We start from the raw sequence: 26,187 nt of genomic DNA on the forward strand, positions 1-26,187 counted from the left end.
CAGCCTATATGAATATGAAACTAGACTCAATCCTAAAATGAGAATGCAAGTACATGGGCATTTTTTGTGAAATGTTTTTGATTTTTTTGATTTTTTTTGGTTTTTATATGCACTTAGATGGAACTACATAAATGCATGCAAGAATAGTGACTCAAGACTCAAAATAGAAAATAAGAACAGAGAAAATATGATTAGTAAAAGATGAAACTCCTCCCCCACACTTAAATATCACAGTCCCCTGTGTTATAAAAGCATGAGAAAGGAGTAAAAGCAAAACAAACAAGTATAATGCAAAGAGAAAAACAAAAACTACATGCATATGTACAAGGGTGGAGTGTTACCTGAGAGCTGTGGAAGTCTGACCCCAAGGAGTATAAGGGGTTGGACGTGTGACCAGAGGGTGTCTCCCATGAGTGATGGCTTTCCTCATGAGAACCATCTTCAAGATCCACCCATGCTGTGCCATATGGGACCAGTGCTGTGCAATTAGTAGAGGTTTCTCGAACTTCTTCTCTGAGTCTTGGTGAAACCGGTGTTGGAGATTCATCTTTGCAAGGGTTCTCAAGCCTCTTGATCCTTTTCTTCATCTCCTTGATACACTTGGCCATCTTGTGTATCGTTTTATCCTGGTACTTGCACCATTGCTGAAGGACACTAATCTTTTGCTGAGCTCTAAACCCTGAAGTTCCTTGCTCCTCCCAGTTGTAATCATCAAAGTGGTATCTGTTCCCACCATAACCTTTCTGAGGTGGAGGCAGACCAGCATCTCTAGCACCAGCAGCACTTGCGGCAGCAGCTTCAGCGGCTGCTTTCTTTTCCTTGGAAGCTTCTTCTCTGCAAGCCTTCTTGTACTTGAGAATTGGTGGGTCAGCTTTGACATTGTACAACTCTTTCTTCAACAAGTAAAAGTGAATGTTCCGCTTTACTTGGACTGTGGTGATGGAGGGATTGGGCAGGAGAACTTGGAGTTGGTCATCTATGAAGTACTTGAAGTTGTAAACCAGCTTTGCACCAACTCTCCCTTGAAAGAAACCAATTCTGCACAGATGAGCTTCATTAATCAGATCAAGCCTTGCCTTGCTTTCCTTAAACCTGTATCCTCTTGCCTTCAAAATATTTGTTACAACCCAACCATGGGCCAGCTTTGCATCCTTCTTCTTTGAATCCCAAATGCACTCCTTGTTGAACATCAAAGACCTTGCTAGTTGAGAGGTAAGGCAAGGTGTGTAAGTATATACTTCATAAGGCTTCCCATTTTCATGAGTTGGCATCAACTGTTTCAGACCCACACCAAGGAGGTTCAGATAACCTTGATGAACTCTCCCAACATCAAGCTTGAAATAGAAGCTGTGAGAAAGGATCTTGTGGACATATCTCAGCACCGAGTTTCTTATCCAAGAGGACTTAGCTGGTCCTGCTGTGTACTTCCCAAAAGCAATTGATCCCCATCAAGCTTGAATGTCTTCCTTTCTAAGACCGATCTTGGTGGAGAGAGGAATGTTTTTAGGCGCAAAAAATCCAAATATCTCATTCAACTCCCTGAATGTCACTGTGTAGGTCTTCCCTTTCAGCGTAAACTATATGTATCTGAGACCATCCCCTTGAATTATCCTTGGATCCCTTGGGTAGTACATAAAAGCATCAAAAGAAGCCAAGAACTCTTGAGACTCCTCTTCATAGGCGATCTCCCTCAGCTCCAAGAGTGATTCAATGCCCATGTTCCCAAGCAAGGTTTTGACATCCTCATAGATGCAAATTTTCTTCAAAAATTCCACATCAGGGAACCTCCCTTGCTGGATCCCCATCTGCTGAAACTTGGCCAGATAATCAGGTGTTTCTGGTTTAGTTTTCTTGATCCTCTTGGGTGCCTCTTCAATGGCGCCTTGGGAACCTCCAGCTGAGCTGCTTGAACCACTCTCAGTTTGTTCATCATCAGATACCATAGCCAGTTTTTTTCCTTTCTTCTTGGAACCAAAAGCAACCACCAAATCCTTCTCCTCATTCCTTGTTCTTTTTGGCTCTTGTTCACTCTTTCTTTGCTTTGTGCCTTTCTTGGTGCCTTGGCTATTTCCTTTTGTCTTTGAAGATCCTAAGACCAAACTCTTGTCATTGGATGCAAGACCTTTCTTCATGCGGGCAAGAGCATTGGTTCTCTCAGTCATCTGCCAAAAAGTTTCTCAGAAACAAGTTAGCACAAGATCAAGTTCCACAAAGTTCTCAAAAATTTTGAAAAATTGTTGCAAAAAATCAATTTCTAAAGCACATGAACAAGTTTCTCAAGCCAAGCATCTGTCCAATGAAATAATAGCAATGCAAAACAAAAGTGCAAAGCAAAGACTCAGCAAGAAAAAAGTTGATCACTTTTTCAAGAAAATTTGATTTTTCCATGAACTATTTTGCAACAATTTTCAAAATTCAAGAACAGTGAATCACCAAGAAAGAGCTCTGTTTTCCATGATAATCTAGCACCCTAGCATTTATAAAAATAATCCCAAGGTCTACAATAACCTATTAAAATCGATTCTACCAAATGAAGCTCAAAAATCACCATTTAAGAACATGGAAACAGATGAGTTTTAACAGAGTGAATACCTTGGGCTTATGATGCAAATGAGTTGGAAATGCTAACAGGATGAGATTACCAACTCAAAAACGAGCTCAGAGCACTTTGAATCAACGAATTTGGTGATGTAATGAGAGAGTTATGAAAAAAACAATGGAGAGAAATGGGTTTAGAAAGCAAACTCGTGTTTTTGGTGAGGAAGAGAGAGTGTGGGACTAGGTACAGCCTTTGGACTGGTGGTCAATAGATCCACTTTGACCAGACAAGGCTTGACCTGTCCTTTTTTGTTGACCGGACTCCTTTTCCCTCCTTTTTGCGCCTTGGACTGGGTCTTTCTCATCCCGCACGACTGACTCGGTTTGTTCTGTGAATAAATGACCATCTTGCATGCCCAAGTCACACACAAAACTCTTCTTAGAGCTTTGTCCTTTCCCGTTGTCCTGTGACCTGGCGTGACCTCCTGATGACCCGCAAGCCCGTATCGGTGTATAACGCGAGTTCTTGTGTGACCTGGGACCTGGTGTTGATCGTCTCGCATTCCCAGGTCGCACAAAAAAACTCTTTTGCACGATCTTGTCCCTTCTCTCCTGCTGCAACCTGGCTGATCCATCAACAAACCCACACGTCCAAGTTGGTGTATTTAGCGAGCTTTCGTGCGGCCTGGTCGTCTTTGTACCCAACTCGCATGACCAGGTCACAGATTCTGAGCCTTAGACAATATGTTCGCTTCTTCTCAGGGTGCGGCCTGGCTTCCTGTTGGAATGTCCCGCACGTCCCAGTCGGTGTATTCAGCAAGTTAATGTGCGGCCTGGGCAAACTCCGAACCATCTCGCACGCCCAGGTCGCACATTTTTGACACTTGAACGATTTTTTTGCTTCTTCTCATCGTGCGACCTAGTGTCCTCCTTGAACCAACACGCTTTCCCAGGCCGGTGTAAACGGCGAATATTCGTGCGACCTGGGACCTTCTTTTTCTGACCCGCAGGCCTGTCTCGCACATTTTTAACACTTGAACGCCACATGTTCTTTCTCCTGGTGTGCGGCCTAGGCTGCTCTCGGACCGTCTCGCATGACCAGGCCGGCGTAAACGGCACATATAAGTGGGGCCTGGGCTCTCCTTGTATCCAACTCGCAGGTTTTAACACTTAGCATTTTTCGTGCTCAAATCTTCTGCTGCTAGGTAAATGACCCGCGGACCCAAGTAGGTGTTAACAGCGAGTTGGTATATGCCTTGCCTGAGCCGCACACCCAAGTAGCACACAGGCGTCCATCAGTTTCCATGCCTTAGACCCTCTTCTCAGCCTTCTCACATTCTCCATTCCACTTTGTCCCTGAGCCATGGCCTCTAAAAGTCACATGGAACCTAAGAACAACTCACAAAACCCATCGAAAGATCCTAAAACACAAAAAGAAAGAAAAGAAAAGATCAAAAGCATATTTACAAAGGATAAACTTGGGGTGTCTTCCAAGAGCACTTTGTTTAAAGTCTCTAAGTTTGACTTTGATACCAAGTTTATGCTGATGGTGGATCAAGAAGGGGAACTGATGTAGCTTCCTCCTTCCTTTGTTAGACTAGGTAGTGCTTGATCCTTTGGCCATTAACCAAAAACTCTTGATGATATATTCATAATTTGTCATGGTTAGGACTGCATTTTTTTCCAAATATTGAGTCTCATGCATACATTTAGCTAGTTTTGTTAGAGTTTGTCCTTGGTTCTAGTTTTTTTAGGATTTGGATTAGGTCCTAAAGTGTCCTGCCTTTTTGGAGTGTTCGCAGGTCATTTGGAGACTTTTGGGAGCAACTTGGAGCTGGGATCATGGAGGAACCCTCACCTGTGTACAGCAACTCGGACAGATGGTTTGGTGCAGACAAAACCTTCACTTTACACATCTTCGGCGTTTGACACGGTAGCTTGCCACGAGTTCCAGATGAAGCTTGATCAGACCGTGGCATCAAAATGAACCAAGAACACAAATGAAGTCTTTGACACGGTCAGGAATGCCACGGTCACACCAAGGACACACCAGACCGTGGCAAACCCTTCTTTGCCCATCAAGGCCGGGTCAGTACCCGGTTTGTTCCGGGTTGACCCGGTTCGCCCAAGCCCCCTTTATAATGTTTTTAGACCTAATTTGGAGAGAACACTTAATCTACTTTTAGTCTTCTTTCCCCTTTTGTGAAAACCTACTGAATACACTTTGTTTTAGAGAGTTTAAAATCGATTTGCAGTTTCTTTCCTTCTTGTTCATCACTTCTTATCATCAAAATCAACTTCTAATCATGATTAACAACACATCTTGCAAAGGATCTAGTGTGTTGATCATGATTAGTGAGTAGTTACCTTAATGAGGTTCTAGATGTGTAGGTTAGGGTGCTAAAGTGTTAGATTAGGAGTGCTTAGGGCTAGATTCATTGATTCATTTCTCTAAACAACTGTTCTCTATGCTAGATCCTTGATAATCACTTGAGATCTAGATTCTGGGAATTTCATGCACCAAAAGTGTTTGATGAAATTCCTGAAAGAGTTGTGTTAGAGGTTTAAGCAATTTTTCATCATGGGAATGATTTGTTAAATGCTTGAATGATCATTGAGAACTGTTTATTAATGCATATTGATTCATATTTCACAAATGGGAATTTGGTTTGAAAATGGATTAGTATAGGGGTTAATACCTTCATGAGAGGATTAACCTAGATTAGAGTTCTTAATCATTTGAATCATGTCTCATCATTGTCATTAGCATTTCTAGTTTAGCACCAAAGCACCCTAACCAACTATCATGTCTAGAATCTCATGCCTCCATCATATCATATTCACATCATATCATTTGTCATTGTCATTAGTCTTTAATCCTGTTTAAGTTTGTTAGTTGTCATTAGTTAACCAAAATCACTCTTGTTTGCTTGAATTAAGAACTTGATCACATAGTTTAGTGTCTAACACCACATCTGGATTGATAAACCTCTTTGTGCTACATTGACAAGGGGATTGATAGCCTTGAGACCCTAAAAAAGTCTTGTCTATCAATTGGCGCCGTTGCCAAATTGTGGTTTGATTAGCATTAAGCTCTGATCTGTTCTTGAGATCAAGTGCTTACTTTCTTGTTTTTACTGATTCCTTTCAAGTTCTGTTTGTGATTTCAGGTGTATGAACACCAGGTCTAGATCAAGAAGCTGTGGTCCTCCTTTTCCTCTAAACAACAACATCAACCTTTTGGTACCAAGGAGGAGAAGAGACAGACGTGGTAGACAAATTGATCAGACTGAGATGGCAGAACAAGGAGATCACGTGGTAGATATAGAACAACCAGTTCAGGAGCAACAGGGTCAAGGTCAAGGAGCTGGTATTGGAGTTGGTTAAGGGCTTCATCAGGGTAATGTTCATCAGGAACAGGTGCACCATCAACAAGCTTATGTCCACCAAGGACAAGCTCAAGCTCATCAACAAAGGCATCAGGCAAATGTTCAGCAAAGACACCAGGTGCACCACCAACCCCACCCTTTCCAACCACAGCAAAGAAGATATGAGCAACCCCAAGTCTATGTTGGAGAGAATGATAGGGCCAATGCTCATCAGTATGGAGCTGGTATTCAGGCACCACCTGTGCAAAACAACAACTTTGAAGTGAAAGCATCATTGCTGAATATGGTCCAGAACTCAAAGTTCCATGGGTTAGCAATGGAAGATCCCTTGGAACACTTGGACCAGTTTGATAAGGTGTGTGATCTGACCAAGATCAATGGAGTTTCAGAAGACAGCTTTAAGCTAAGACTATTCCCATTCAGTCTTGGTGATAAAGCTCATCAATGGGAGAAGAATCTTCCAAGAGGCTCCATTCAAACCTGGGAGCAATGCAAGCAAGCCTTCTTATCTAAGTTCTTCTCCACCTTAAGAACTGCAAAACTGAGGAACCAAATCTCTAGCTTCACTCAGCACAGCAATGAAAGTTTTGGTGAAGCATATGAGAGATTCAGGAGCTACACAAACCAATGCCCACACCATGGGTTTAGTGAGGCTTCTCTTCTCAGCACACTGTATAGAGGAGCTCTTCCCAAGATTAGAAACCAGCTGGATACTGCTTCCAATGGGAACTTTCTGGGTAAAGAGATACATGCTGCTTTAGAGCTAGTGGAGAACTTAGCATTGAGCAATGATACTTATGGTGAAGACTATGACAGATCAAATAGGTCTGAAGGTTCAAGCTCAGAACAGAGGCTCACCAGAGAAGTTAAGGAGTTGAGAAGTGAATTAGACAAGCTGAAATTCACCACTCAGAAGACAATACATTTTGTTGGAGAGTATGAGGAACCTTCTCAAATCTTTGAGAACATAAGTGAAGAAGGTCTTACCCAAGAGGAGCTCAACTACATTGGGAATCAGAGGTTCCAAAGATATCAGTATGGTAATGCCAATCCAAACCTTTCTTACAGGAACACCAATGTAGCTAACCCACAAGACCAGGTCTATCCCAATTCTCAAGCTCCAAAGAACTTTGTTCCCAAGAACAACTTTCAAGGGTCATTCCAACCCAAGAATCAATTTGGTCAGAATCAGAGTTTTGGTCAGCAACAGCAACCATTTCAGGGCACTGGTTACACTTCACAGCAGCTAAAGGCACCACCAGGGTTTGGTCCACCACAGTTCCAACAGCAGGCGCCGGTTCAACAACAGTTTCAGCCACCAATGGTTCAACAGCAGCCACAGATGGGTACAGATATGGTTGGTATTCTGCAACAACTACTTCAGGGTCAACAGACTATGCAGCAGGAAATCAAGGAACTGAAGCAAAACCAGGCATCAAGCTCAAGGAACCAAGGTCACCTACCTGGAAAACCAGAACCCAACCCCAAGGAATATGCCAAAGCCATTACACTGAGGAGTGGCAAGGAGTTACCTGGTATTGAGAACAACAAAGTGATCATTGAGGACAATGATCAACCTGAGGGGGAGGCAGCCCTAAAGGATGATCAAGTTGCTGAGAAACCAAGGACAGAAAAGGGTAAAGAGGTAGCAAAAGAACCAGAACCAGAGAAAAAGTATGTGCCACCACCTCCATACCAACCCAAGCTCCCATTTCCAGGGAGATTTAAGAAGCAACTAGTGAACAAGGCAAGAGCTGTATTTGAGAAGGCACTCAAAGAGACACCACTCACAATGCCTCTCATTGATGCATTCTTAATGATGCCAAAGATGGGGAAGTTCTTGAAGGATGCAATTCTGAACAAGACAAAAGAGCTTCAAGGCATGGTAGTACTAAGTCATGAATGCAGTGCTATCATTCAGAAGAAGTCCATTCCAAGGAAGTTAACTGATCCAGGGAGCTTCACACTCCCTTGTGCCATTGGACCTCTTCTATTCTCTGGATGTCTTTGTGATTTAGGAGCATCAGTCAGCTTGATGCCATTCTCCATAGCTAAGAAGTTGGGCTTTAGAGTTTTCAAACCCTCAAGGATTTCTCTTATCCTTGCAGATAGATCAGTTAGATTGCCTGTAGGTATATTGGAAGATCTACCTGTCAAGATAGGTGGTTTTGAGGTTCCAACAGATTTTGTTGTGCTGGAAATGGATGAGGAACCAGTAGATCCTCTCATCTTGGGCAGGCCATTCTTAGCAACTGCAGGAGCCATTATTGATGTGAGAGGTGGGATAATAGAGCTTCAACTTGGGTCTGAAAGGCTCAAGTTTGATGTGAATGAGATGATGAAGAAACCCACCATTGAAGGTCAATGTTTCTATGTGGAGACAATGGACCAGTTGGCTGATGAGTTGCTTGAGGAACTGAACACTGAAGATCCTCTTCAAGCTGCTCTAACTCAAGAACAAGGAGAGAATGGGCTCTTGGCTGAAGCTAGTGAAGGGTATAAGCTGTATCTGGACAATGCAAGAGAGCTAGGTCCTGAAACAAAGTTTTTGGAGCTGGAACAAAGGGGCTCTGAAGTCTTTGCTATCAAGGAATCAGTCACCAGCCAAAGCAGCCTGGACCAGGACTGGAATGAGGCTGATGCACCCTCTGTTGAGCTCAAGCCTCTACCAACAGGGCTCAGGTATGCATTCTTAGGCCTGAACTCTACTTTTCCCGTGATCACAAATGATAACTTGCTGGAGCATGAGGAACGTGCATTACTTAGTGAAATAAGGAAATTTAGGAGAGCCATAGGGTATTCCTTGGCAGACATTAGAGGAATCTCTCCTGAAATATGCACCCACAGGATCCACCTGGAGGACCAAGCCATGTCCTCTATTGAGCACCAACGTAGACTTAACCCCAACCTTAGGGAAGTGGTTAAGAAGGAGATACTAAAGCTTCTTGAGGCAGGGATAATTTACCCAATCTCTGACTCAAGATGGGTGTCTCCTGTTCATGTTGTGCCCAAGAAAGGTGGGATCACAGTGGTGAAAAACGATAAGGATGAACTCATAGCTCAAAGAACCATAACTGGCCATCGCATGTGCATTGACTATAGGAAATTGAATTCTGCTTCTAGAAAAGATCATTTCCCTTTACCATTCATTGATCAAATGCTTGAAAGGTTAGCTAATCATCCTTATTTTTGTTTTCTCGATGGGTATTCGGGGTTCTTCCAAATTCCCATAGACCCCTGGGATCAAGAGAAAACGACATTCACCTGCCCTTATGGCACTTATGCTTATAGGAGAATGCCCTTCGGTTTATGTAATGCACCAGCCACTTTTCAAAGATGTATGATGCACATTTTCTCTGACATTATTGAAGAGAAAGTTGAGGTGTTCATGGATGACTTTAGTGTCTATGGCTCCTCCTTCTCGGACTGTCTATCTAATTTGACACAGGTGTTGGAGAGATGTGAGCAGCACAACTTGGTGCTGAACTGGGAGAAGTGTCATTTCATGGTGCAAGAAGGAATAATCCTTGGGCACAAGATCTCTGAAAAGGGTATTGAGGTTGATAAGGCAAAGGTGGAAGTGATGGTAAATCTGCAAACCCCCACTTCTGTTAAAGGGATAAGGAGCTTCCTTGGTCATGCAGGGTTTTATAGAAGATTCATAAAGGACTTCTCAAGGATTGCCAGGCCCTTAACAAGACTGTTGTGTAAGGAGGTGGATTTCATCTTTGATGCTGAATGTGAAGAAGCCTTTAAGTTGATCAAGGAGGCATTGGTTAGTGCACCAATAGTTCAGGCACCAGACTGGTCCCTACCTTTTGAGGTCATGACAGATGCCTCTGACTTTGCTGTTGGAGCAGTACTTGGACAAAAGAAAGACAAGAAGCTGCATGTGATCTACTATGCCAGTAGAACACTTGACTCTGCCCAAGAGAAGTATGCTACAACTGAAAAGGAAATGCTGGCAATTGTCTTTGCCTTTGATAAGTTCAGGAGCTACCTGGTGGGATCAAAGGTCATTGTGTATACTGATCATGCAGCCCTCCGGTACTTGATGCCCAAGAAAGATGCCAAGCCAAGGCTGTTGAGATGGGTTTTATTGCTCCAAGAGTTTGATATGGAGGTGCTTGATAAGAAGGGCATTGAGAATGGGGCTGCAGACCATCTCTCAAGGCTGAGGATTGAAGAAAAAGTTCCCATAGATGATGCTTTGCCTGAAGAGTCTCTGATGGTGCTCCATTCATACTTGGATTTTGAGGAAGTAGAGAGCATTCAAGAAAGGAGGATGCCTTGGTTTGCAGACATAGTGAACTATCTTGCATGTGGGGTGGAGCCTCCTGAATTAGATGCCTACAAGAGGAAAAAGTTCTTCAGAGACGTCCAGAGATACTATTGGGATGAGCCCTACCTCTATGTTCTGAACAAGGATCAGCTGTACAGAAGGTGTCTTGCTGAAGAGGAGATGCAACCTGTGTTGCAAGAATGTCATGGTTCTGCCTTTGGAGGTCACATGGGGGCATTCAAAACTGTGGCAAAGGTTCTTCAAAGTGGGTTTTGGTGGCCTACAATGTTCAAAGATGCCCAGTTGGTGGTTTCAGCATGTGATGCCTGTCAGAGCCATGGGAACATATCTAAGAGAAGTGAGATGCCTCAAAACCCCATTCTAGAGGTTGAGATCTTTGATTGCTGGGAGATTGACTTTATGGGACCTTTCATTTCATCCTATGGAAATCAATACATACTTGTTGTTGTGGACTATGTGTCCAAATGCGTTGAGGCCATTGCTTCCCCTACCAATGATTCCAAGGTTGTAGTGAGGCTGTTCAAGAACATCATCTTCCCAAGGTTTGGAGTTCCAAGGGTTGTCATCTCTGATGGAGGATCCCATTTTGTGAACAAGACTCTGGAAGGTTTATTGAGAAAGCATGGAGTTAAACACAAGATAGCTACTCCATATCATCCTCAAACTAGTGGCCAGGTTGAAGTATCCAATAGACAGATCAAGGCCATTCTTGAGAGGACTGTTAGCTCAAGCAGAAAGGATTGGAGCAAAAGGCTAGATGATGCATTATGGGCTTACAGGACTGCCTTCAAAACTCCAATTGGAACATCACCATTCAGTTTGCTATATGGGAAGAGCTGCCACCTTCCTATTGAGTTGGAGTACAAAGCTATGTGGGCTGTGAAGTTTATAAACTTTGATATCAAGACAGCTCAAGAGAAAAGGATCATGCAACTCCATGAACTTGAGGAGATTAGGCTTGAGGCTTTTGAAAGCTCAAAGATCTATAAGGAGAAAACCAAGGTTCTGCATGATCAAAAGATTCTGAAGAGAGAGTTCAAGTATGGTGATTTGGTCTTGCTTTACAACTCCAGACTTAAGTTGTTTCCAGGAAAGCTTAAGTCTAGGTGGTCTGGACCTTTCAAAGTTCTTGAAGTAAGGCCTTATGGTGCCATTGTCTTAGAAGGGAAGAATGGTCAGGAATTTGTGGTGAATGGACAGAGAATCAAGCATTACTTAGTTTCACAAGGGAAGGAGGAAGCTACATCAGTTCCCCTTCTTGATCCACCAGCCTGCTAATAAGGTTACCAAAGTCAAACTTAGAGACATTAAACAAAGTGCTCTTGGGAGACACCCCAAGCTTACCCTTTGTAAATATGCTTTTGATCATTTGATTCTTTTCTTTTTATGTTTTAGGATGTTTTGATGGGTCTGTTGAGTGATTACAGGTGTTAGGTGTGAGTCTGAACCTTTGGAAAGTGAATGCAGAATGAAAAGAGATGAAGGAATGGAGACAAGCTTGTGCTCGGCCTTTGACATGGGGGCCAGCCACGGTCAAAACCAAGGCGTGGCAAGTCTCTTTGTGCTGCCACGGGGAGATAATCACGGTCTCAAGGCCAGGCCGTGGCAAAAGAGGCGTGTGTTCGTTGAATGCCACGGCCTTGTGACATGGAACCTAGGCGGCCGTGGCAAGAACAAAAGTGGACCAGGCAACATTCGGACCATGCCACGACTTGGTTGCCACGGGAAGAAGCTTAGGCCGTGGCAAAATGAAGGCGAAACGTCCAACGTTCGGGGTTTGCCACTAGGGGTTGCCACGGGATAAAGGCCTGACCGTGGCAAAGCAAAAGTGAAGCGGCCAAGGTTCGGTGTTTGCCACGGTCTACAAGACACGGGCTAAAGGCCTGACCGTGGCAAAGTTTTTGAGGGTTTGACCGAGGAATGAGCACGGACACGAGGGGTTTGCCACGGGGACACAATCATACCGTGGCAAGAAGAAAGAAGAAGGACAATGCTCGGGGTTTGCCACGGCCTGAAGACACGACCAAGTCGAGACCGCGGCAAAGAGGCAGCATCCTCGAGTGGTAGACACGGGCATGTGACACGGTCAAAGGGGCGCGATCCAAAATTTGAATTCCAGTTGACCGTACGGACGTTGACCGGTCAACAGACGCGCCAGGCCAGCTGTTCCCCACCACTCTTTCTTCTTCATCGCGAGTTTGCTCTCTCTTCTCCATTCTTGAACTCTAAACTTTCATATCTCTCTCGTTGCTGCATCAAATTGAGTGATTCCAACTGCATTGAACTCGTAATCCTGTCTAGTTTCTTGTTGCACATTCGTTTTACACTCGAAACTTGAAGATTCCAAGGTAATTAATCTGTTAAAACTCACCTTTTCCATGCTTTAGAGTACTGTTCATGAACAGAGAAAAGCAAATGGAATCGATTTTAATGGACTTCTTGATACCTTGGAATCATTTTGTGAGTATTGTGCAAGTAGAATGGATAGGGATTTCATGAATCTTGCTTGAGAATGACCTGTTCTTGGAATTTTTGAGAAATTTTCTTGAAAATCATCATGTGAATCGATTTTTTTAGAAATTGTGTTTCAAGCTGAAATCTTTATGTGCATTGCTTCTTGCCATTGCTTTGAGTTTAATGAGTTTTTAATCAGCTTGAAATACCTTCTTTTAAAGAAAAATCGATTGGTGCTGCTCATGAACTTGGTGAATTTTTGAAAAACTTTTGTTGTTCTCTTGCTTTGGTGCTTACAATGGTTTGAGAAAATGCAGGATGGGAGGAACAAAAAGACAAGCAGCCATGGAGAAATCTAAAAAAGAGAAATCAGAGGATCAGATTTTGCCTTTTGGGCACAAAGTTTTCGAGAAACAGAAAAGGAGGAGAAAGCCAAAGGATTCAGCTGAGAAGAAAACAAAGAAGATTGCTGCACCAAAGAAAACAAAGGCCTCCACTTCAAAAACTTCTGGTACTGAGCTGGCATTGGTTGAGGTCGTTCACAGGGCAGGAAAAGAGGTGGCTGTGGCTGAGGATGAAGACGGAACAGAGAGAGACCCTGAAACAGCATTGAAGCGGGCCAAGAAAGCAAAGTCAGGTTCTGAGGACAGAGAGCCAACTTTTGATGACTACTTTGACATGTTCAGAAGTGCAAAAGTTCAGCAAACCAAGTTCCCTGATATGGAACTGCTGAGGAAGATGGGTATTCTTGAAGAGGTTCAGCTCATTTTCAACAACATGGGGTTTGGTGGATTCTTTGAGATGAAAGATGTGGCTCATGATGGTGTTACACAAGAATTTCTTGCATCCCTTCAAGTTTGTAGATATGGCCCTAGAGATGCAAGAATCAAAGAGGGCAAAGGTCTTGGGCACATAGAGTTCACAATAGATGGTGCACAACACCATGTAAGCTTCAAAGAACTTGATGAGATCTTTGCTTTTACAAGACCTGCACAAGAAGAGACAGTGAAGTTCACATACCCTGATCACATGATCACTGACTTGTGGGATACAATTGCTTTTGGGAGCTTCAGAGGAGGAAGATGCAAGAGTTCATGGATAAGAAACCCAGCAATCCGCTATGCTCACAAGGTGCTTTGCCAAATGTTCTTTACCAAGCACAATGATGGAGTAGTACATCTAGCTGACATGGAGCTACTGGGTACGGGTCTTCATCCTCTCATCAGTCACTTGAAGAGCAAGAGAGAGTTTCGCCTTCCACATTACATCCCTTCTAGCGGTGCATTCTTGGCACGCCAAATGCTGATTTACAAGGACATTGCTTGGAGTGAGGGTAAAAGAAAGAAGCTCACTAAGCTGCACAATGGATGGCTAGTGACAAGGATTCTGAAAGCAAGAGGTTTTGTCTTCGATAATGTTGCAGTCAGGCCTGGGTTGATTGATGAAGTTACCCTCACCAAGGTTGGGTTTCTAAGAGAAAGCAATGGTGAACACTTCTTGTACACCTTCAAGCTCTTGCAAGATGAAAAAGTTCATGTTCTGTTGCCAAACCCAGCCATCACCACTCTCACAGAAAGGCACAATGTCTCCTTTATTGTCCTAAAGGATCAGCTCTACAACTCAGCCATTCACCCTCCAATTCCCAAATGTAAGAAGCCAATTAATTCTAAGGGTAAAGAGCCAGCTGAAGAGGAGGACACAACTAGGACCGCTGGTTGTGAGCATGAGGAGCCAAGAGATTTTGAAAGAAGGATGGGAGCAGGAAGGTATCACTTTGATCCTTACTTTTGGGGTGAGCCTGACTATCACACAAGGAAGCTGTATTCCAGAGTTAACACCCTTCAGAAATGGTGCAAATGGCAAGACAAAACGATCAACAAGCTGGTTGACTGTGTTAGGCAGCTTAAGAAGAAGGTTAAAAAGCTCACAGCTCCAGCCACCTCACCCAAACGAGATACAAGAGAAGAGGTGGGAGAAAGCTCAGCTGCCAATGACCTTGTGCTACCACCAGGAAAAGAAGATTGGGTAAATCCGGCCACAGCATTCCAACCAGACTCACCTGAGAGCAGCCCACCCAGATATTCCACTCCATCATGTTCCACCTCCAATCCATCCCACTACTTGGGATCAGACCTCAGCGATTGAGGTAAACACTCAAAACCTTGTAAATAGCATGTAGACTTTCTTTTTCTTTTGCATTTTACCTGTTTGCTTTGATTTCACTTCTCTCTCATACTTTATAACACAAGGGACTGTGTTATTTAAGTGTGGGGGAGGAGTTTTATCCTTTACTAATCATGTTTTCTATTTTCTTATTTTACACTTTGAGTCTTGAGTCACATTCTAGTTGCATATTCATCTAAGTGCATATAAAAACCAAAAAAAAAATAAAAAATGATCATGTAGTTGCATTCTCATTTTTAGGATTGAGTCTATATTGCATTTGCATGTAGGTTGCATCTTGCAAGGAGTAATGATAGGTTTTTTAGAGAGTACATTACTTTGAGAATTTGAATTGAATATGCTTGTGAATCTTTTTCTGTGCTTGCAAAGTCTGAAATGATTTGAATCTGAAAAGCAAGTTTGAATTGAACTCAACTCTAATTAAGTGGGAACCTTGAACTTGACTTGAAAATATCTTGTGATGCATTGTTTGAAAAAACTTGTGGATACCAATATACATACTTGAGCTAGAACCATTGTTTTTACCACTCTTTTCCTTAGCTCAAGTAGCTGAATCCACATCATGGATCAGTTCCCACACCTTGAACCCATCCTTCTTTCAAGCCAATGTTTGTGTGTGAATTGAAAGGCCACCTTGGATCAAACTTAGCAGAAAGTGTTAGGTTTAGAGCGACAAGGGCAGGTCTCATTGAGTGTTGTGTTCCAACATCAAGGAACTGAGAGTTTTGGCGAGGAATAAGTGTGGGGGAAAAAACCTTTTGGTGAGTGGAAAAAGGTGAGATGAGTGGGAAAGAGAGAGTGAAAATAGCTAGGGGAATGAAAGAAAAAGAAATCAGTCTTGGTGTTTTGAGAAAGTGAGCTCTGGTTTGTTGAAAAGAAAGAGTCTAGCCTCTAAGTAAAAAAAAAAAAAAAGGAAGAAAAGAAGCCAAAGGCTCAAATGTTTTGTTAAGAAAGAAAGAAGAGGCTAGAAGTTGTAAAAGAAAAAGAGCTGTGTAAAGTTTGAGTTCCAAGACTTGAGAGGAAAAGTGAAAAGTAAATCCCCTAGTGAGAGGAAAATGAGAGTGAAAAGTGAGGATTTTTGAGCAAGTGAGGAAGCTTTGAGTAGGGGGTGGGGTGTGATGAGTCTTTGCCCTTGTATGCATAGGTTGCTTTTTACCTTTAGCATTCTGCCGATCATTCATAGAGAGATCCCTTTGCTGCATTAAACCCACTTGAGCACTGATTGAGATCATTTTAATCTCATAGCCTCTCCCTAGCCAAACCAGCTTGTTTAAACCTTGCATCATGAGATCCACCTGATAAAAGCTTAATGAATGTGAAAGGGTTGAGAGAGAGAAGAACTTGTGGAGATTCCTTGCTGAGTTGACATATATCTGAGTATGACTTTGCATTGCATAATTGAGCATGGACTTGAATTCTCATTGTGATCACTTCTCTCAAAAAGAAAATGTGAACTCCCATTGCATACAACCTCTTTCTCTCATTTGCTCTTCTTGCTTGAGGACAAGCAAAGGACAAGTGTGGGGGAGTTGATATGTTCATAATTTGCATCATTTAGGTTGCATAAATCATTCCAAATCATGTTTTATTTCATGCATTTTAGGTCCTTAGGGTTTGTTTTAGAACTTAGGAGATGCATTAGGTCCCAATGAGTCTTTGCATGTTTTGAGTGTCTATCAGGTGAATATGGAGCTCAAAAGATGAATCCAGGAGGTGGAATGGTGAGCAAAACTTGAAAAAGTGGAAAAATTGGGTCTTGGGAGATTATCGGCCATTCTCGCTGGCCAGGAAGGTTTTACCGGCCATTTTCATGTACCGTGGGAAGCTTTACCGGCCATTTCCATGTACCGCGAACGAAGTGTATCGGCCAAAATCTCCGGGTTTGAACGAGTCTCAGAAATCGCCTGTCCGGGGAGCCTTCCGGTCCGATTCAGACGGCAGGTCCTTCATAGAAGTTGGAGAGCATTGGAGCACGGTCTCATATCAAGTGGAATCGTGGAATTCGGACGCGTGAGCAGAGAGATAAGCTCGTCGGAAGGAACCCCTGTCTCGCAGGTATTCCGGACCGAGCAGATCAGTTTTGAAGGATGCGAAGGACGGTGCACTTCCAAGCCGATTCAGTTTCCGAGGCCTTCATGAGAATCAGAGACATTTGAGTTTTCTTTCCAGAACATCCGAGATCAGTCAATTCGGAGCTTTGAGAAGAAAGATACGGTCTCCGGAATGGACACATGTCTAGACGCCTCTCTCTGGTCGTGTAAATGCACTTCAAAGATGTGCCCTCCAGGAAACCTTACACTTCCCAAGCACTGAAACTTCCTTCATCAAGCACTCAATTCGGACAGGTCTCCAGGAAGTTACACTCTCCGGAATGCGAGATGGTCCAGACAGCCCAGGATGACTAAGTTAAACATGCCGCGATTTCAATGCCACGGTCCACACTTGGCCGTGGCAACTTTTGTGCACCCTCGGCCAACGACACGATCTTCATGCCACGGTCTTTACTTGACCGTGGCAAACACACACTTGGCTGAGAGGAACTTCTTGCATCCTTCGGCGATTGGCACGAGCTGAATGCCACGGTCTGGGACTTGACCGTGGCAAATGAACAAGTAGCTGGAGACAACTTCTACACAGCTTCGGTTTTTGACACGACTTCAATGCCACGGCCTGAGACTTGGCCGTGGCAAGCATAGACTTGGCTGGGAAGGATTTCACACGCATGCGAGTCTTGGCACGGTCTGAATGCCACGGTCTGGAGGCTTGACCGTGGCAACCTTTACACATCTTCGGCGTTTGACACGGTAGGTTGCCACGAGTTCCAGATGAAGCTTGATCAGACCGTGGCATCAAAATGAACCAAGAACACAAATGAAGTCTTTGACACGGTCAGGAATGCCACGGTCACACCAAGGACACACCAGACCGTGGCAAACCCTTCTTTGCCCATCAAGGCCGGGTCAGTACCCGGTTTGTTCCGGGTTGACCCGGTTCGCCCAAGCCCCCTTTATAATGTTTTTAGACCTAATTTGGAGAGAACACTTAATCTACTTTTAGTCTTCTTTCCCCTTTTGTGAAAACCTACTGAATACACTTTGTTTTAGAGAGTTTAAAATCGATTTGCAGTTTCTTTCCTTCTTGTTCATCACTTCTTATCATCAAAATCAACTTCTAATCATGATTAACAACACATCTTGCAAAGGATCTAGTGTGTTGATCATGATTAGTGAGTAGTTACCTTAATGAGGTTCTAGATGTGTAGGTTAGGGTGCTAAAGTGTTAGATTAGGAGTGCTTAGGGCTAGATTCATTGATTCATTTCTCTAAACAACTGTTCTCTATGCTAGATCCTTGATAATCACTTGAGATCTAGATTCTGGGAATTTCATGCACCAAAAGTGTTTGATGAAATTCCTGAAAGAGTTGTGTTAGAGGTTTAAGCAATTTTTCATCATGGGAATGATTTGTTAAATGCTTGAATGATCATTGAGAACTGTTTATTAATGCATATTGATTCATATTTCACAAATGGGAATTTGGTTTGAAAATGGATTAGTATAGGGGTTAATACCTTCATGAGAGGATTAACCTAGATTAGAGTTCTTAATCATTTGAATCATGTCTCATCATTGTCATTAGCATTTCTAGTTTAGCACCAAAGCACCCTAACCAACTATCATGTCTAGAATCTCATGCCTCCATCATATCATATTCACATCATATCATTTGTCATTGTCATTAGTCTTTAATCCTGTTTAAGTTTGTTAGTTGTCATTAGTTAACCAAAATCACTATTGTTTGCTTGAATTAAGAACTTGATCACATAGTTTAGTGTCTAACACCACATCTGGATTGATAAACCTCTTTGTGCTACATTGACAAGGGGATTGATAGCCCTGAGACCCTAAAAAAGTCTTGTCTATCACACAACAATGTGATCATTGAGGACAATGATCAAACTGAGGGGGAGGCAGCCTTAAAAGATTATCAAGTTGCTGAAGGATCAAGAAAAGAAATGGGTAAAGAGAAAGAAAAGGAACCTGAATCAGAAATGATATATGTGCCACCACCTCCATACCAACCCAAGCTCCCATTTCCAGGGATATTTAAGAAGCAACTTGTAGACAAGGCAAGAGCTGTATTTGAGAAGGCACTCAATGAGACACCACTCACAATTCCTCTCATTGATGCATTTCTAATGATGCCAAAGATGGGTAAGTTTTGAATGGCTTCAAGGCATGGTGGTACTAAGTCATGAATGTAGTGCCATCATTCAGAAAAAGTTTATTCCAAGAAAGTTGACTGATCCAGGGAGTTTCACACTCCCTTGTGCCATTGGACCTCTACTTTTCTCTGGATGCCTTTGTGATCTGGGAGCATCTTTCAGTTTGATGCCATTCTCCATAGGAAAGAAGCTTGGCTTTAGAGTGTTCACACCTGCAAGGATCTCTCTTGTCCTTGCAGACAGATCAGTTAGATTACCTGTTGGGATGTTGGAAGATCTGCCTGTTAAGATAGGTGGTTTTGAGGTTCCAACTGATTTTGTTGTGCTAGAGATGGATGAGGAACCAGTTGATCCTTTTATCTTGGGCAGGCCATTCTTGGCCACAGCAGGAGCTATTATTGACGTGAGAGGTGGGATCATAGAGCTTCAACTTGGGCCTGAGAAGCTTAATTTTTATGTGAATGAGATGATGAAGAAGCCCACCATAGAAGGTCAATGCTTCTATGTGGAGACAATGGATCAGTTGGCTGATGAGTTGCTTGAGGAACTGAATAATGAGGACCCTCTTCAAGCTGCTTTAACCCAAGAACGAAGGGACCATGGGTTCTTAGCAGAAAAAAGTGAAGGGTACAAGCTGTATTTGGACAATGCTAGAGAACTTGGTCCTGAGACAAGTTTTTTGGAACTGGAACAATGTGGTTCTGAGGTTTTGGATACCAGAGGATCAGACACTAGCCAATGCAGCTTCGACAAGGATTGGAATGAGGCAGATGCACCCCCTGTTGAGCTCAAGCCTCTACCAACAGGGCTCAGGTACGCCTTCTTGGGCTTAAACTCCACATATCCAATGATCATTAATGATAGCTTATTAGAGCTTGAAGAGAGTGCATTGCTTAGTGAGATAAGAAAGTTCAGGAGACCCATAGGATATTGTTTGGCTGATATTAGAGGGATCTCTCCTGACATATGCACCCACAAGATACACCTAGAGGACCAAGCTATGTCCTCTATTGAGCATCAACGACGTCTTAACCCGAACCTCAAGGAGGTGGTTAAGAAGGAGATACTCAAGCTCCTTGAGGAAGGGATAATTTACCCAATCTCTGACTCAAGGTGGGTATCTCTTGGTCACGTTGTGCCCAAGAAAGGTGGGATCACAGTGGTTAAAAACGAGAAGGATGAGCTGATAGCTACTTGGACTATAACAGGACATAGAATGTGTATAGATGATATGTTCATAATTTGCATCATTTAGGTTGTATATTTCATTCCAAATCATATCTTATTCCATGCATTTTAGGTCCTTAGGGTTTGTTTTAGGACTTAGGAGATGCATTAGGTCCCAATGAGTCTTTGCATGTTTTGAGTGTTTATCAGGTGTATTTGGAGCTATTTGGAGCTGAAAAGATGAATCCAGGAAGTGGAATGGTGACCAAGACTTAAAAAATGGTAAAATAGGGTTTTTGGAGGTTCTCGGCCATTCTCGCGCACCAGGATGCAGACACGTTTCCGAAATCGCCTGTCCGGGGAACCTTCCGGTCCGATTCAGCTGTCGGGTGCTTCATCAAAGTTAGAGAGGATTGGATCACGGTTCCAGAGAAAGTGGAATCATGGAATTCGGACGCGTGAGCAGAAAGCTAAGCTCGTCGGAAGAAACTCCTGTCTCGCTGCCGTTTTGGATCAAGCCGATGAGCTCCGAAGAATGCGAAGGACGGTGCACTTCCAGACCGATTCAGTTTACGGGACCTTCATAAGAATCAGAGCTATTCGAGTCCTCTTTCCAGAACATCCGAGATAATTCAATTCGGAGCTATGAGCAAGAAGATATGGTCTCCGGAATCGACACATGTCTAGACGCCTTTCCCTGATCGTGTAAATGCACTGCGAAGATGAGCCCTCCAGGAAACCTTCCACTTCCCAAGCATCGAAGCTTCCTTTATCAAAGTTGAAGATATATGAGTATTCTGTCCTGTGCAACCAGAATCACACAATTCGGACCAATATCCTGGAAGTTAAGCCTCCCGGAATGCGAAGTGGTCCAAGCAGCCCTGAACAATGCGAGCTAAGGGAAAGATGCCACGATGGAACGCCACGGTCCACACCTGACTGTGGCACTTAATTGAAGTCCTTCTGCACTTGACACGATCTTCATGCCACGGTCTACACTTGACCGTGGCAAAGTAGCATTTGGCCGGGAAGGACTTTACTCATCTTCGGCGATTGGCACGGTCTCAATGCCACGGTCTAGGACTTGACTGTGGCAACTTTGTACACTTTCTCGGCGTTTGACACGGTCTCAATGCCACGGCCTTGGACCTGACCACAAAAAGCAATGAAGATCTTTGACACGCCCATAATGTCATGGTCGGGATTTGACATGGTCTTGAAGCACGGCCTGATGTTTGGCCGTGGCAATCACCGAATCATCAACACCTTGCCACGCCCAACATAACACGGTCCAGATCAAGAACGTGGCAATCCAAGAAGTTCATCACCCAAACCCAGAAAAGAAGAGACACGGCAACTAGACATGGTGTAAATCAAGCCATGGCAACCTTGATCATGAAGAATCTGTCCAAGAACTTTGACACTATCAGTTTGCCACGGTCTGGCCAAGCATCATCTGACCGTGGCAAACCACACCACTATCCATCAAAGCCGGGTCAGGATCCAGTTTTTCCTGGGCTGACCCGGTCCATTAGCACTTAGTATATATAGCTTTTTGGAAAAAAACCCTAAACATCTTATCTTCTACTTAGTTTTCTCTCTAGTTTTCTTTCCTTTTTAGTGTAAAAACGTTTTTGATTAAGAGATATCTGAAGAATTTGATCATTACAAAGCTGTTTCTTATCATCTCATCATCTCATTTCTGCTTCTAATCATGATTAACATCATCTCTTGCAAAAGATTAGATGTGTTCTTCATGATTAGTGAGTAGTCATCTTTTAAGCTTCTAGGTGTGTAGATTAGGGTGCTTAGATGTTTGATTTATGATGTTTAGGGACTAGATTCTCATTTCATTTCCTTAGTTAGCTGTTCCTAATGCTAGATCTTTGCACATCACTCTGGTCTAGAGCTTAGGCAAATCTCCACCCACAAGGTGTTTGATGAAATGCCTGAATGAAAGCTAACTAAAGGTTTATGCATTAATGCCATGAGAGTGTTTGTTAATTGCATAAATGACATATTAGAACTGTTTCTTAATGCTCATTAGTTCATATTTCACAAATGGGAATTTGGTTTGAAAGTGGATTAGTGTAGAGATTAATGCCTTCATGAGAGGATTAGTCTAGATTAGAGTTCTAAGTTGAAATGTTTGAGATCATGTGATTGCTTGCAATGTCTTTCTGTGTAAGATTCAGTCTTTTTGGTTGAGAGATTGTTTGGTCACTTATTAGGCTTGATGCATTATGCTTGTTGATTGCTTGATTATATCTAATGGTTGTTAGACTTGATTAAGAGATTAGCAAAGGGATTATTGTCATGGGAATGAATTAATCTGCTTTTGAAGTCTAGACTAAAGAGTAACTTGCATTGCATTATTGTTCTTAGCATCATGAATTGATATCTACAGCACCCTAATCAATGATCACATCTAGAGGTTTATCTTTCATCATTTGCTTTATCATCATCTTGTTTTGTTTGCTTGCTTAGTTCATTAATCATTGCTTGTTTGTTCCTTGTTTATATTTTCACTTGTTACATGTCACCAAATCTTTCTTGTTTCACTTGACTTAAGAACTTGTCTTATAAACTTGTGCCTAACTACCACACATATGGATTGACACCCCTTATACTACTTTGACAAGGGGATTGATAACCCTTCTTAAGGCCTTAAAAACATTAGTTATCAATTGGTGCCGTTGCCATATTGTGTGGGGATTGTTAGCATTAGTTTCTGATATAGTTTTTGAGATCAAGTTTCTTTTGTTTTACTGATCACCTTTCAAGTTCTGTCTTTGTTTTCTGGTTTATGATCATAAGAATCCAAGCCAGAAGACAAAGAGAAAGAGCTGTTCACTTGGAGAGGTTAGGAATGAATCAGCAAGTTGGGAATGAGCATCAGGCTCAAGAAGCTGATCACGGTCAAAGAGCTGGTAATGGGATTGGAATCCAGGCTCAACAGGCTCAGGTCCATCAGGGACACGCTCAGGGTAATCAGAACCAAGACCTATCTCAAGTTAACCAGCCACAACCCTTACCAAACCCACCCATACGTCATCAGCCCCAACCAGTCTTTGTTGGTGAGAATGACCGAGCTTATGCACACCAGTATGGAGCAGGAATCAGGCCACCTCCTGTCCAAAACAATAACTTTGAGGTGAAGGCCTCTTTGATCAATATGGTTCAGAATCAGAAGTTCCATGGCTTACCTATGGAGGATCCCTTGGAGCATCTGGATCAGTTTGACAGAGTTTGTGATCTCACTAAGATCAATGGGGTATCTGAAGACAGCTTCAAACTGAGATTGTTCCCATTCAGCCTTGGAGATAAGGCACATTATTGGGAAAAGAACCTCCCAAGAGGATCCATCCACACATGGGAGCAATGCAAGATTGCCTTTCTATCCAAGTTCTTCTCAAGCTCAAGGACTGCAAAGCTAAGGAACCAGATTTCCAGCTTCACTCAACATCCTAATGAGACCTTTGGAGAAGCTTTGGACAGGTTTAGAAGCTACACAAATCAGTATCCACATCATGGCTTTTCAGAAGCCTCTCTCCTGAGCACTTTGTATAGAGGAGCTGTTCCTAAGATCAGGATTCAGTTGGACACAGCATCAAATGGAAATTACTTGGCAAAAAAAAACAATGCAGCTATGGAACTTGTTGAGAACTTAGCCATGAGCCAAGACACTTACGGGGAAGATTATGATAGAAGCTATAGAGGAGAAGATTCTGGTAGACACCAAGGGCTGGAAGAGAAGTTTAAAGTGCTGAATATAAAGCTTGACAAAGCCCTAGCTGCCACTCAAAAGCCAATACACTATGTGAGTGAGGAGAAGAGATGCTTCACAAATATCAATGAAGAGGGTCTCACTCAAGAGGAGTTGCACTTCATTGGGAATCAAAACAAGTTCAATGGTTACAACAACTTCAACAAACACCAGAACTTGTCCTATAGGAGCAACAATGTGGCCAACCACCAAGACCAAATATACACTCCTCAAAGCTTTGTCCAACAGAATCAGTACCAAGGTAACTCCCAAGGTCAACAGGGTTTTCGGCAACCAGCGGTTCAGAATCAAGGGAATAGCTTCAATAACCAACTCAGCTTCCAGCAACAAAGGCCACCACCTCCTGGTTTTGCCCCACCACCTATTCAACAAAGTCCTGATTTCAATGTTGTTCTCCAATAGCTCTTAATAGGACAAAAAAAGTTGGTATCCGACCTGGAGACACTAGGAGCTGAAATAAAGGCTATTAAAAAGAACAAGGGCATCTGCACTTTTGAACCACAAGTATCTCTTCCTGGTAAAGCTCTTCAAAACTCAAAAGATTACTGCAATGCCATCCACTGCAATGATGACCATTCAGCTGCTGTGCAAGAAATAGAAGACCTTCTCTATGGTCAAGTCTCTAGTGAACCTGCACAAACTCATGTGGATGAGAATGCCATTATAGAGGATTTCATGGGCTTCTTACATGAACTCAATGAGGACATTGAGAGCAAAAGTGTGGGGGCAGCCGGTTCAGTTTTTTCTATTCAGCAAGGGAGTGATTCAGTGTCTATTGAAACAAAGGAGCTGCCAACTGGTCAAGCAAAGCCAACAGATAGTGCCTCCACCTCTGAATCAACTCAGATGAAACCCACCTCCCTCCCAAAGCTAGGTAACCCAGGGAAGTTCACCATCTCTTGCACTCTTGGCAACTTTAAATTGGAGAATGCTTTGTGTGATTCAGGCTCAAGTGTTAGTATAATTGATAACTAAGGTTTTTAAGGCCTTAGATGGGTTATCAATCCCCTTGTCAAAGTAGTATAAGGGGTGTCAATCCATATGTGTGGTAGTTAGGCACTAGTTTATGTGATAGGTTCTTAAGTCAAGTAATCTAAGATGAGTTTTGTGAAAGCAGCAACAAGAAAGCATAAAACAAGAAACAAACAAGCTATGATTAATGAACTAAGCAAGCAAACAAAACAAGATGATGGTGATTAAGCAAATGATAAAAGCTAAACCTCTAGATGTGATCATTGATTAGGGTGCTTTAGATATTGAATCATGATGCTAAGAACATAATGCAACACTTGCTACTCTTTAGTCTAGGCTTCTTAATCAGATTAATTCATTCCCATGACAATAATCCCTTTGCAAATCACTTAATCAAGTCTAACAACCATTAGATATAATCAAGCAATCAGCAAGCATAATGCATCAAGCCTAATAAGTGACCAAACAATCTCTCAACCAAGAAGACTGAATCTTATACAGAAAGACATAACAAGCAATTACATGATCTCAAACATTTCAACTTAGAACTCTAATCTAGACTAATCCTCTCATGAAGGCATTAATCTCTACACTAATCCACTTTCAAACCAAATCATCATTTGTGAAATATGAATTAATGAGCATTAAGAAACAGTTCTAATATGTCATTCATGCATTTAACAAATCATTCCCATGATGAAAAAGGCATAAACCTTTAAGTTAGCTCATTCAGGCATTTCATCAAACACTTTTGGTGCATGAAATGCCTATGAACCCAGATTTCACTTTCCCAAGGAAATCTGGCATTAAGAGCAGCTAACTAAGGAAATGGAATGAGAATCTAAACCCTAAACATCACCAATCAAACATCTAAGCACCCTAATCTACACACCTAGATGTTTAAAAGATGACTACTCACTAATCATGAAGAACACATCTAATCTTTTGCAAGAGATGATGTTAATGATGATTAGAAGTAGAAATGAGATGATGAGATGATAAGAAACAGACTTGGAATGATCAAATCCCTTCAGATATCTCTTAATCAAAAACGTTTTACACTAAAAAGGAAAGAAAACTAGAGAGAAAACTAAGTAGAAGATAAGATGTCTAGGGTTTTTCTCCAAAAAGCTATATATACTAAGTGCTAATGAACCGGGTCAGCCCGG

The 26,187-nt window shown here is 42.5% G+C and overlaps 2 non-coding genes across 2 annotated transcripts; both read right to left on the bottom strand.

Moving 5' to 3' along the window:
- Window positions 1-6,465: 6,465 nt before the first annotated feature.
- Window positions 6,466-6,572, bottom strand: LOC112085569. The gene has a single exon (XR_002898872.1). It is a non-coding gene; the product is annotated as a small nucleolar RNA R71 (small nucleolar RNA).
- Window positions 6,573-23,689: 17,117 nt separating this feature from the next.
- Window positions 23,690-23,796, bottom strand: LOC112085771. The gene has a single exon (XR_002899069.1). It is a non-coding gene; the product is annotated as a small nucleolar RNA R71 (small nucleolar RNA).
- Between the last annotated feature and the right edge of the window lie 2,391 nt (window positions 23,797-26,187).

Source organism: Eutrema salsugineum, unplaced genomic scaffold (assembly GCF_000478725.1).
Source record: "Eutrema salsugineum unplaced genomic scaffold, Eutsalg1_0 scaffold_3, whole genome shotgun sequence".
Taxonomy (NCBI): Eukaryota; Viridiplantae; Streptophyta; class Magnoliopsida; order Brassicales; family Brassicaceae; genus Eutrema; species Eutrema salsugineum.